We start from the raw sequence: 14,035 nt of genomic DNA, 5'->3' as shown, positions 1-14,035 counted from the left end.
CAGACACAGCACCCCGTTATACGATAATCGTATTGGAGCATTCAGACCTAGCGCACTAGCGATATTGTGATTCTCTTCCATGCGCAGTACATTATTTACGCAGGTTTTGCACATAGTGTTGATACTCTGCCTTGGATTCATCCACTAGTTCGCGGCAGATCATTATTACGTCACAATCAATCTGTCAGCCGCCCGTTATGAGTCCGCACAGCAGATATGTGAGCTTGGCGCGCGCTGCGAATAAGCCCCGCCTACTCATACGACGTACGGATATGAGAGCATTCAGACACAAGTATACGTTGTATGGATATAGGATAATGATTTGAAATGATGCTCAAACCACCATTTCGATATACGACGTATATTGGTACGACGTTTCAATATAAGAGACACGAAACAGACACAATTCAGACACAATAAAAACATGCTATATCCATACGTAATATATGAGAACTCTCTAGTCTGAATGAGGGGTATTAAAGTCTTCCCACCTGCAAGATGCATTGGGGGATTACAGTGTGGTGTGCAGATAAAGAATAATGTGTCAATATTCCATTCCCATTGGGCAATGAACAGGGAAGCTCAGAGATAAAAATATTATCACTGAAGCTTCAACGCATCTTTAATCTCTCCTGAAAATTTCCATACATCATTTGCACTGATAAGACGTATCCTTTATAACTGACTAAAAAAGAGACACCGAGAACTGCAAGTATCTCTTTCAGTGCATGGCGTATTTAATGAAAGGATCGATATCTCTTTTCATTATGGGGTCATTAAGCATCTTTCTACTTCCAGCAACATAAGCATACAGCATGATTCAAATGTCATTAAACACAAACCTTTGTTTTGGACTAGGGCAATTATCCCCTGGGCAATTACCCCAGACCATTCCCCTGACCCTAACCCTAATCCTAATCCTGAACCAACTCCTAACCCTAACCCAAACTCTATACCCTAAACCTAACTCTAACCCTAACCCTAATCTTTACTCTAACCATATTACTAACCAGTATTTAGCCGGGGGGTAATTGCCCTGAGAAGAGGCTTATTCATTCTGAAAGTTTTCTGCAATGACATAATTCTTTTCATACTCTTGCACTTCCCCCCTTTATGTCAATTTCAGTTAAAGTTAAACAGACCCAGAACTGAAGAGGGCACTGTTGCAGGACTATTCGACAATGCTTATGGAAATGCATCTACCATCTACATCTCAGCAAGAGCAGTTTTGTATGGTCAGTGTGTGTCAAAAGTTGAAATAATGTCAACTTTACAATAGTTCATCTCTTGGTTTGGCTGTCGTTCCAGTTCGGTGTAATAATGTCAGAGGTAAAAATGTCAGAGGTAAAAATGGCAGGGGTTAAAATGTCAGAGGTAATGTCACAGGTAACATTTTTACCTCTGCCATTTTTACCTCTGCCATTTTTACCTTTGCCATATTTACCTGTGCCATTTTTACCTGTGCCATTTTTACCTCTGCCATTTTTACTTCTGCCATTTTTACCTCTGCCATTTTTACCTGGCACTGTTGTGCCAGGCTGGTCCCACCTATCACATATTCGGATCCTTCAAAGACACAGTTTGCTTTTAATACTAGCTTGCGTGGAAACTTGCTGTGGGATGTCAAAGGAAAGACAATCCCATTTCATATAGTAACTTTGGCTGCCACGTTTCTTGCTCTCCTGAACATTTAACATTTTGTAGATGTGAGGTCATGTCACCCCGGCAATGATGATCTACTTTTTCTTTGCCATTTATCTAGTTTTACAACATCGATCTTCATAATAAAGATGGCACACCATTAAATGGTGCCCTCTTGAATCCCAAGTCTGTGCACCTTTAAATGATTTATGAATTGATGTGGAGGGAATACATCCTATGCGTCAAGCACCTAAACTAAGGTGAAAGTGTCAGTTGCCTTCTGAGAACACTGCATCATGGCAACAACTATGGTAATTTGTGAATGCATTTACAGTCATAGCACGCTACCGGTAATGTCAAAGATTCACACCTAAGCAGCAAACCCCCCACCCCACGGGGGGGGGGGGGGGGGGGGGGGGGGGGGGGAGCCCTAACTCATGCAGAGCCAGAAGTGATGAAGCCACCATTATTCTTTTTTTTAAGAGAGTTGTATGACTGAAACATCAGTCTATTACAGCCTCGCATAGTTTTGCTGATGAAGAATGTACGATCATACACTGAGAACATTGAGGAAGTCCGTAATTATGGTTAATTCACCTAATCGCTCAACACTTTGGTTCATCCTAGCGAATTTTGCAAAGCTTCCCATTTCTCTGAGCTTAAAACAAAGTGGCGAACACAACAAGGTACATTTTATGTGAATAGAAAGACTGCATGATGTAGGCAAACACTGATCTGTATATAATTGAGAAGAGTATACCCCTTAACCAGTGCTTTCGTCTTCCTTCTGCACACAATAATCTCTGGACTGTATTTTCCTGGTGACATCAAATTTGCTCCTGCGGCAATTAATTGCCCCAGTCTTATTTTCTCCAAGGCCTTAGGGTTAGGGTTAGAATTGTAATAGGGATTTAGCTTTATTTTGATGTGAGGATTAAGACTACGGTTAGGGTTATGATTGTGGGTAAGTTTTTATGTTTGGCTTAAATAGTGTGCAGATTATTTCATGGGAGTAATTGTCGCAGGAGCAAATGTCATAGAACCATTTTCTCATCCTAAGACTGCACGACAACAAATCTGTCTTAGCTAGAATATGCCGCCCCATGTTACCCGCATGCAATATTGTTTAATACTTTAAACCCATGCAGGAAGGCAGTACCATTCAGTGACAGCTTCAAGCTAAATGCACAACCGCTTAAAGACACTGTTCAGCATTGTGTTGGCCAAATCAAAAAACAACAACACCCAAATCTGTCAATCTATGTCACTTAGCTGAGTAATGATGTTCAAATGGATGAAAAAAAAAATTGAGGAACAAAGAATTTTGGACAGTTATGGCATTATTATGAAGAGATCTGTTAGCAAATGACACAATGCTGAAAATACATTTCATCTACAATGTATGTTGCTGCTATTTTGGTGCACACACTGCTTTCATCACTAATACGCCCTCTATCAATAAAAAATTCCTGTAATGTATTCAAATTTTATGCACACTTTATTTACAAAGATTGCTTTAACAACCACAGGGCTTACCCTATCTGGCAACAACTTAATATGAGTGCTATCAAGTGAATCTCTGCATAAGAAACTTTTAAAACTGGAGGGAGCAGGTGAATAAAATGGTTTGTTACTAAGCTACAGGAAAAGAAACGCCCACGAATCTAGTATATTACAGAAATGGTCTAGTTTGTAAATATAATATCCAACTGATGGAGGATTTGAGGTACATAAACTGTACACGTACGTACCTTGTGAGGGGTCGTTGGGCTGTCTCTTCTTCATCTTGTTCTCCGAGATGGCGGCGTGGTAGGCGGCGTTCATCTTGAGGTACCACGCTGCCCGGAGCATCGGCATGTTCGTCTCACACATGGTGATGAAGATGTCATCCTTGCGATGGAACACGGGTACCTGAAACGGTGGGGATTGGAACCAAGAGACTGGCGGGTCACAACAAGTGCAGCATAGGATGCCATCGCCTCTTGGGACTACCCCACGGCCTACAACATCAACACTGACAGCTGACTGACTTACAAAGTTGCAAATCACTTCTCATTGGGGAATTCTAGCCCTGTTAAAGAATTATCTATTTAACAGAAAGAGTAAAATTTTTATTTGTGGAAAAGCACAACAATGAAAACTCGATCAAAATTACATGAAACTTTTAAGTTAGGAAATTGTGTAGTTTTGCTAATTTTGCAAAAAATTTTTTTCAACAGTTGATATGACATGTAATTGAGATATTAAACTCATGATGTCATTACCTCACAATTTGCCATGGATCATGTAAAAAAAAATGATGAAAATTCAATTTTTTTGAGCCCAACATTTGTAAAATCCCCTTATCAAAGACCACTGTTTAAACACATCAGAAAAACAGTAAAACTGTACCGGGACTTTATCTTTTTTTTCACAATGACAATCAGGCTATTGGCTAGATTTTATAACATGACAAGCCTCTGTACTAACAGTATGAAATCCCACCAGGAAATATGATTGGCTGAATACACTCAAGAAATCTGCGCAATGCCGAGGTGGCGGTGGTGGCATACACAACTGGATCCAAAATGTGCTAACTTTAACATGAAATTCTGAACACAAGTGAGTGCTGTGTAGCTCATACATTTGACATGCATTTATGATGTAGTTCATGTGCAGTGCCTCAGTCAATTTTGCCTGATGGTTGCTAGGCAACTTTCACCCCAACCTTGCAAAGTAAGAAGAGATGCAAAGTTACATCACCAGTGTAAATGGAAAGACTTAACTTCCCAATTTTATTTTTGCAAAGTTAGGCAGTGTAAACGGGCCTTCTTTCACACTGTACTTTCTCTAAACTCCTTTCCGGTATCCTTCTCTCAGAATACAGCATACCAATAAAAGCTCTCTGGGTTTTAAATCAACATTCATCACACATGCAATGTATACATGTCTGTACAATGCACATGCATGAAATGTATGACTTAAATGCTCAATCTGTGAGATCAATACCAGGTATAAAGAGTCTATTCCTTCTCCTTACATGTGTGTGTGTGTGTGTGTGTGTGTGCGTGTGTGTGTATGTGTGTGCGCGCGCGTGTGTGTGTGTGTACGTGTGGTGTTTGTATGTCTGTTGCTTTCAAGCACAATGCTAAACCACATTTTGTACTCCTAACCAACTCCAACCAGCACTTTCTGAGGAAAGTCAACCTATGACAGTGCACTTTCTGGGCACCTACAAAGACCTGCCAAGGGCTTTCTTCCACGCCCATTGTGTACCAAATGCAACTCCACTGACACTTTCATTACACTTCCTTAGCAGCGTAAAGAATGGCTGTCACGAATTCTAAACTATGAATCCAGGCTGGCACGGATATTGTATGTAGGTGCTTAATGACTTGCACCCTTGACTACAGAGAGGAGGTTTTACGATTCACAAATTGCAAATAGGTGACACGCTCAATGTTGGAGTTTTACTGACATTGCATGTACAGCAAATATGCTTTTAAAAAAAATCATTTTGCCCTCCTCTACTGAATACATCTATAGACACTTTTCTGATTCCAAGATTACACCATCTCTAGCCACATCTCCTTCACTGCAACGTCACTTTTCTTTTCCACATAGAGTTGCGCACATGATTTCTGAGAAAATAGTTTTCAAATTATACACTATACATAGATATTATGTATTGTATGGCAAGTTTTAAGTGACAACAGGATCTTTTTAATTATCACCATCAACTACGTTTATAACATATATTAACCCATTGAGGATGAGCCCCGAGTGTCTACAAATGGGAACTGCATGTTGTAGCAAGATCAGCCTATCCTCAACGGGTTAAGCTGAATATTTCTAAAATGATGTCTATATAGTGTATACATCACTTGTTTATTCTTCTAGTAGAATTTGTCACGCGACTTTGCAGATAGTCCTAATATAATTCAATATTGTAGAATAATGAAAACTAGTGTGAACGTGGCAGAACCATGTATACATGCAAGGCTTACAATACTATTTCAGTTAGTGCAAATCTGAAATTCAATTCTTCTAAACATTTCATTAGCTGCCAATTTCCAGCAATCAAAACAACTTTGGCATTCTGATACATAGCACCATTCTAAATGATATATACTGATATTAAAATGGTTATATCATCCCTTACATTGATCAATTTCCTGCAAGATTTTCAAGAATTGTGATTAAACAGAAATCATATGAACTCTCTCTTGGAAACAAATATTTCCAAATAAAAACTAATCCCAGACAATAACCAAACTGAAGACAGAACAGAAGGAAAAGTCATTTGAAGGTCCAAAGTTTGGTTTTCACAAAAGAACTGATAGAAAAGATGTGTTTTAAATGGATGCTGTTAATTCTTCACATGAGGAGCTACTGTACGCAGATACAAAGGAATAATCTTTCAATCTTTTAAGGATGCAGTTGTATCAATATTATTTCAGAATGGAATGAAACAATATTGAGTGCATTCTTTGTGTGATATTTCTGACAGTTCATTACCTTCTTCGCTAGTTGGTTGAGGGATTTGTTTCCAGCGAGATCGTAAAACCATGACTGTGCTTGTCCACGGGCTTTGGAGGCTGCAACCTGGTAACGGAAAACAGATATGAGTGTCATAGATATCTTAAATTGGATGAAAGAATGTAATCTTTGCAGAATATTTACAAATGTATGCTAAGTGTATGTCACTGAAAGTGATGCATTTATACTGCAACATTTCTAAGTACATCTCATTCCTCATTACAACTGAACAATCACTAACATGAACACAAACTACCAGCAACCAATGTTTGAATGGTTTCCTTTAAAGAATGCACACAACAGGGGGGCATTTCATGTAGCAATTTGGTCAGATATTTTTCTGACAAAGTGTTACAAGCTACTGAAATTCTTGCATCTGATTGGCTGAGAACAAATTTGTGTGACAACTTTGTCTGACAAAATGCTTCATGAAAAGCCCCCCAGAAATCCAACTTGAAAATTTTTTACATTATACATTACACACATCATGCATAGTTTCACAGATATCATCAACATTTTCTTTAAATTCTTTCAAGGGTCTCTTGTATTCAACTTGGAATGAAAATACTGCAATATTCATCTGCCATGTTTTACTATTAACAAGTGAATACCCTTGCTGATATACAATATGTGACCCGCTACAACAAAATGATCCTAAGGTCGGGCGAGGTCGATTATTTGAAAATTGCATGATATAATCCCCTAATCTTTCTGCTTTAAATTGATATATAACACATTTTATAAAAATAATCGGCTGCAGAGATATCGATGTTTAAAAGAGAGCATGTCGAGATGTCTGAAGAATCACTGTTTCGAGAAAAGCGCCCTAAAAGTCTTCCTTTCGACGCAATCACGATCAAGGGACACGCAAGTCAGTTTTCACCTCTGGACAATAGAAGGTAAGCCATAGCAACCCCCGAAGAGTTCATTCAAGCACATCAGCGTCGGCGGTCTCCTCACCAACCAATCAGTGACCAGGATGTGAGAAGCGGTTGAGCATAGCGCACCCCCGCCCGCACGCACCAGTCGACTGGGCAGTGTGCGAGCTTCACGCTTTGGTTAGCAGCAAGCAGCAAACTGACCAATGAGATCACTCTGGTCGTTGTTAGGGGCGGAGCCTATCTGTGGCGCTCAATTCAAATTTTCGAACCCGTTTCTGCTTCGTTGAAATGCTAAAAAACATGGCTCAGAAAAACGCTATTTTTTATCTTTCCTTTGATCATTTTGCTTCAAAATTTCGACAGATGATAGAAGACATGTTAGACTCCAATGATATAACAAAATCAGAAAATTGCAAGTTTTGACCAATTTTAATGCTCTGACTTCAAACTTGATTTTCACGGCTTCGACCGTGCGCAACTTTAGGACCTTTTTGTTGTAGCGGGTCACATATATACTTTCAACACAAGTGGTCCACTCAACCCATTGAGGACGGTTTGATTTTGCTACAACACACACTCCCCATAGAAGCTTGCCCGAGTATACTCGGGACTCGTCCTCAATGGGTTAAAGGGGAATGAAACCCCTAAATATATATTGATTGAGTGAATGCAAAAATTATATAAGTGCATTCGTAGAACACATCAGTGATGTTTGAGGATAATCATACAATCAGTTCAAAAGTTACGAATTTTCAAAGTTTCAGTACAGACATCGCTGGATAAGGAGAGTGCAGTAATATGTGATGTCACACATGAACAACAATGTAAAGAAAATGTAAGGAGACTTAACATATTTTCATTTTTCTAGCACAATGAACAAGCACTTGGCTTACCTCTTTTAGAAGGAAGGGGGAATATATCATATTGCCCTCAACATTTGTCTATAATAAGTGGAATGAATGCATACTTTCCATATGATATGAAATAAAATATGGAAATTTCTTTATATTTTATAAAGATTATAAATATTTTCTTTATATAAATGTCCTGCTGTGACATAACAAATTGTTGAAATCTTCTAATTCAGCACTTGCAGTACCGAAACTTAGAATATATAAGAATATAAGAAGATAGCCCGAGTTTCCTCAAACTTTGCTGATGTGTTCTAATAATGTTGCTGCAGTCACTCAATCCAAACATTTATATTTGCACTCCGCTTTGACAAATGTTTACTTTTCCTCCCTCAAAATTTAACAAATAAGCATTTTGGTTTCACATAAATGTCAAAAAGCAACCCTTTACCTCCCTCAAATTAAACACAGCAAGCCTGTAGTTGTAAGCAAACTAATACCATTAAAGTCAAATTGATATTAAAGATATGAAGACTATTAAACTGTCTAATGGCAAGAGTGGGATATTCTTTCATTGCTGTTTACAAAAAAAAAAAAAATGATCCTCTTTCAATAGGGATGGAATGCTATTGTATGCTATGTCTAAGTGTAAGAGATGTTCTCTTTATTCATCGGGTATCGTGTAGTCATTTTAGCAACTTGATAAAAAAAAGGAGAAAGGATGATAAAAGTTGTCAAGCATCCACTCTTCATCTTTGAATCAAACATTCTGTCAGTGAAAAAAAAAGAAGAAAGAAATAGTAGACACTACACTAAAAAGACAACCTGCAATGGAAAGAAAATGGTTGTGGATGCAAGAGGACTGCTCCCTTTAATACCGCAAATTAATGTGATTCATTAGGATTAGGAGAGAGCATACAATGTATGTTAACCTTGAATTGTCTCTACAATGCTAATTGGGTGAACGCGACAGTTGGCAAAAAGCTGGGACTCACTGGGCATACTGTATGATCTCTCAAATTTCAACACACCGTCAACAAGTTCTTTCTAGCAAAATATAAATTTTACCAATATACAAAACAAACACTTTCGGTTTCATTTCGACCTGATAGAGTGAAATCAAACATGGATTGGTGGAAAGGTAGAAAGTCTGTGTGTGTGTGTGTGTGTGTGTGTGTGTGTGTGTGTGTGTGTGTGTGTGTGTGTGTGTGTTTTCAGTATCCCAGTTCATGATTAAATATCTTTTCATCATGTAATATTGTACTTTAGCTAAGCCTGAAAAACATCAGAGTGACTCATCTCCCATCAATTTACAACATGAACTAATATCACATCTACTCCGGATCATCGATACTGTTTGCTTTCCAGTATGCTAGTTGTGGTTGTTTTGTTTGTTTGTTTGTTTGTTTGTTTTCATCTATACAGAAGACTCTGAGAATGCATGCAAACTTGGACTGAAGCATTCTAACCTTAAGAGGTACAGTACAAGTAGTACCCTTTTTTGTAAGCCTTTTGATAATGTTCTCCAAGAAAGATGACACTGAATTTGAAATTTAGCATGTGTGATACTTTGTATATTATATCATGTTGTACCACACTTGATTTTGGCACTGTGCAGTATTTAAAATATTGTGGAAGAGACAAATAATTCTGCATTAATAGCCTCTGTTTGCAATAAGGCATAATGGCCACCATATACAATGGGCCTTCTTCTGTTTGTTAAACCTCCTGAATTATGCATAAAACTTATATTTCCTATCCAACAACAGATTTTTTTTTTTTTTTTTTTTGGGGGGGGGCCTTCTTTTCTTTAATCCAAATTTGTGAGCAACATAAACATTCAGAACAAGAGATATTTAATGTATACATGTATATAATGAAACATATAAAATGTACATATTTACGTTTTGCTGAGGTTGCATTTCATGAAGAAGTGAGAGGACACAAATACACAAATGAAGTTCCATATTATACATAGGATACAAAAAAAAAAGCTTCCTAATTCAGTCTTTGCTCTATAAATGCTCAGATCATCAATGTACATGATTAAATGTTTTTCTTTCATTTAAGGAGGCATAGTCCCAATAAATGCATGTTCATAGGTTGTCTTTGAGGAATGCATTCTTACTGTTGGAGTTGCAAATGTTTTGTTTTTATGTGCACCCCCCCCCCCCCCCCACCCGAAGCAAGGCCATTGCAGTCTGTATCTCTGAGCAAAATTTCATGAAGGTATCTTGCCTATTCACAGATCTTCTTGAAATTGCTACCATTTTCAAATTTCACTGTCAGATCTTAAAAAGAAATAAGTAGTTCTAGTAATTATGCAATGCACTAAAGTACATGTGTATAATGCACTACATTTCACACATTATGTACTGTATGCATGTGCATCAATTGAAATATGATCAACCGTTGAAAAGAAATTCTAGACTCCTCAGACGTGTTCCCACAACTTTTAAAAGAAATGTTGACAGCAGATCATGAGCAACTTTTGACTTCTCAACATGAAAGTTATCTTCCATGTTGAAGCCAAAACATAGTTATCAGAAGGGCTCAAAATTAATTTTTCACCATTCAAAATTTCCCTGTAACATATCCATAGGATCCTACCACGAGACTTGTCAGGCTGATGTGATTTGCCAGGATAATGAATTGTTCTGAAGTTGTACCTTGAGATCAAAAGTATTAAGACACTTTTGATCATAGTATTTCACTCCTCAAGTACCCTCCCTGTACGGTATTGGGTAGGCAGAATATTATACTTGAATGATCAATCGTGACCCAGCAATATTATCACCCAACAAGCTGCATGCATTTCACTCTCTTGCAAAAGATTGATGGATACTGCTATGGCCTGATTTGTAATCAATTATAAAGCATTATGTTGTAAGTAGCAACCACAATCAGTATGCTCTAAGACTGCAAAAATTTTGGTGTACCTTTTTTGGCTAATATTTTGAACAGTGGTTGTTACGCAACTGCAACTGTGTTATCACAGCATACACGGATTGTATAAAGTACACATTTTTCTGGCATGCATTTGTCAATTTCAGGGCTAAAATTGACAGTTTCTGCAGGCATATGGAAAACTATATTTTACTATTATACCTTTAAAAGCATTTCAAAGACAATGAATACCACAGTATCAGCAGAGTTTTATGGAAATATTGATGTTTTTAGTCAATTAGGACTTGATACTACTTTGATACCTTTACAGCGTCTTCAAACCTCCATAAAAGAAAAGATCAGTCGTGATAAAACTTCTTTATGCAACTGTGAATCTCATTTAATCTTGCTACCCTCTTGCTGAGTTCCCATTGCCAGCACTAATACACACCTTTTAATTGTGAAAACAAATGCGCAGCATATACAAATTCTCTGCAACAGACATCAAACTGACGAGACTTAAAGTTCGAATCCTTTTTGCAAATGTCATGAAATTTTGCATGGTGAAAGAATTATGTCTCGTATCTTGTGTATGAAATCGTACAGCAATACACCTCAGTTTTTAAGGAAAGAAATGAAACACTGAAACCATGTCATGTGAGAATAACTTCCCCTTTTGTACCCAGAATAACAGTTGAATTTTTTTTTCCAAATGAATTCTATAGTACGTATCTATAAATCTATATTGTCTTCCTTCTATCAACAAGAAGTTTCGAGTTTTATTATTCTGAGGAAAGGTCTAAATTACCCTACCTCTACAAATATATTGGTGCTTAATATGAGAAGAATCATATTTCCAGGGTTGCAAAAAGGAAACACAAAGGGCAAACAAAGAATAGATACACACAACTTGCATGCAGACATCTTACTACCACTTCCACAGAAATTGTGAGATATTGTTATTTTGTACAGTGTATATACACATGACCTGGCGTCATCACAAAACTGACAAAAACGTTGATAGTGAAGCTTCCCCAGTCTTCATGAGATTATGAAAGAGGTTATCAGTTTTGAAATGTTAACCCACACAACTAACTTATTAGAATTACAATTCACCAACAATTAACATTCACATACAATGTTAACTGCATTAGGTGCAAGAAAATCAATCTTTTGGTTTGAAAAAAAGAACTGAAGTTGCAAGACTATTGAAACAAAATAATTCACTGTTCAGGATTCAAAATGGACTTACAATTTTACAGCAAACATTATGATGGGAGTATCAGACTATAATATAATGTTGGAATGAACATTAAGCCTACGTATTCATGATTTAAAGTACCAGTGTTACTGCTGACTGCTCTGAGAAGTGCTTGTTAGAGTATTCATAAACATGAGTACTCTTTCCGGTACAGAAAATTAAGTAGAAACATGTCAAAGCAAAGAAACATAATTGGCATATAGAAAACAAAAGATTAGTGAGAAATATTCCTTTAATTCAACTTGATCCTATGCTTCCAAACTTTGCCAGCTTTTACAAAGAATCCCTCATTCCAGGAATAACAGAAACTGAAACTGAATATTGCTGACTCTCGACAGACCTTAATCCAACCTGGGGGCTGTGTAACCTACATGTATATGTAACTTTTTTGTTAGATTTGTGGAGCAAGATCATACAGAACTGCGTAGTTGTTTGTGCAGGAAAATATCATAAAATCATGCTTTTGGTTGATGATCTAGCAACTACAATTGTACAATTTGTTCCCCGAAAGCCATCCCTGGTTGTTTATTGCCAAAAAAAAAAAACAAAAACAAATAATAATAAAACAAATAAATATATATATCTATATATTTAATAAATAGATATATTACAGTGGATGCAAGTTTTTCTTTTTTTAAATTTCACATCAGAAATGTACTTTTAGTAGAGATTATCTAAGTACACAAGTGTATATCCATGGGAACCTTGAGAATCTACATTGTACATCATTGCTTTGATCACGTAATTTGCATGTTATACAGCAATGTAGATAGCCATGAGTCACCATTAGATTACATGAAAACATGTTAAACTTTCAAATTCCATACATTTCTTATATTTTTTGTCTGATTTTGATGAAGCCTCCACCACGCTGCATGACTGATTATACTCGACTTATCGAAGGCAGCTTGAGCATTTGGTGGAATTGCATTTTGAATTCAGCAAAGGGTGGTAACTTTCCACAATTACTGGGGCTGCCTGATGCATTATAAATTGCATTTTATAACTGAATGCTTCTACATATGGTGGTGAATCTAAAAATTTTCGGGTGACACTCTGCAAGTCATGCTTTTGAAACAGACATACAGAGACTGCATTATATCAGCAAAACTTTATGAGACAATAATTTTTTTTCCCTCGTGGAACTGCCATGTCCAGAAGGCAGAAAACAAACTTTATTGAGACTCCCAATTAATTATTTGTGAGTGTGTGTGAATAAAAGCAGGAGTAACGATGGGGTAGCATTGGTAGAGTTGGATTAAAAAATGGGGAAAAACAGTATCTTCAAACTGCATCATATGACTGCAACAACAAAAATTCTTTTTCTGCTGGCACCACCCACATTTTTCAGTTGAAGCTTTAACAGAGCGCTACAGATTCTTAATACTATGTGCACTAAAACAGCAAATCCATCTTTCAGGAATGTAATTTAGAAACTGGCGTTCATGTTGCAGTCATGGCAGTTTGATTAAAGAACACTGGAGAAATTCAAATAGCATGCAGAGTTGACTGAGATGCCCGTGTTCCCTCTTGGTCCCTATACTCTGCAATGATGTGTCTTTAAAGGGAAATCTCCATTTCAAACTAGAAATGGATGGACGACCCTGGAAACATCTAAATACCCCCTTACATCCTTTTAGGCAGGATGAATGAAAAGTTCCACACACTGCTACATTAAAGGGGAATTCCAGTGCAATTGAATGTTAGTCTATTCAAAAATAGAAGTTTCATCTTAAAGCACAACAAGGAAAATTTGATCAAAATTGATTGAAAAGGACGCTATGACATTGTGAAGTTTTGCTAATTTTTCAGGAAACACTTCTTGAACAGTCAGTATGAATATGCAAATAGTGTAGTGATTATAAACGTAATCCCTTCACAAGTTGCCATATAGTTTGTACATAAATTTTGAAATTTCCTTTTTTATTCTATAGTTTCAAATGCAATCTCATATCCTGACATATCTAACTGATCATTTCAATTCTAAAGTTATTCAA

General features: G+C 37.0%; 1 pseudogene; it reads right to left on the bottom strand.

Moving 5' to 3' along the window:
• Window positions 1-14,035, bottom strand: part of LOC139742674 (mediator of RNA polymerase II transcription subunit 12-like protein) — an 82,316-nt pseudogene that overhangs the window by 50,203 nt on the left and 18,078 nt on the right.

The sequence above is a fragment of the Diadema antillarum genome, unplaced genomic scaffold (assembly GCF_040938485.1).
Source record: "Diadema antillarum isolate AM-2024a unplaced genomic scaffold, OU_Dant_1.0 seq00001013_RagTag, whole genome shotgun sequence".
In the NCBI taxonomy this organism is placed as follows: Eukaryota; Metazoa; Echinodermata; class Echinoidea; order Diadematoida; family Diadematidae; genus Diadema; species Diadema antillarum.
The sequence above is the reverse complement of the archived record's forward strand: the minus strand, read 5'-3'. Positions and strand labels throughout refer to the sequence as shown.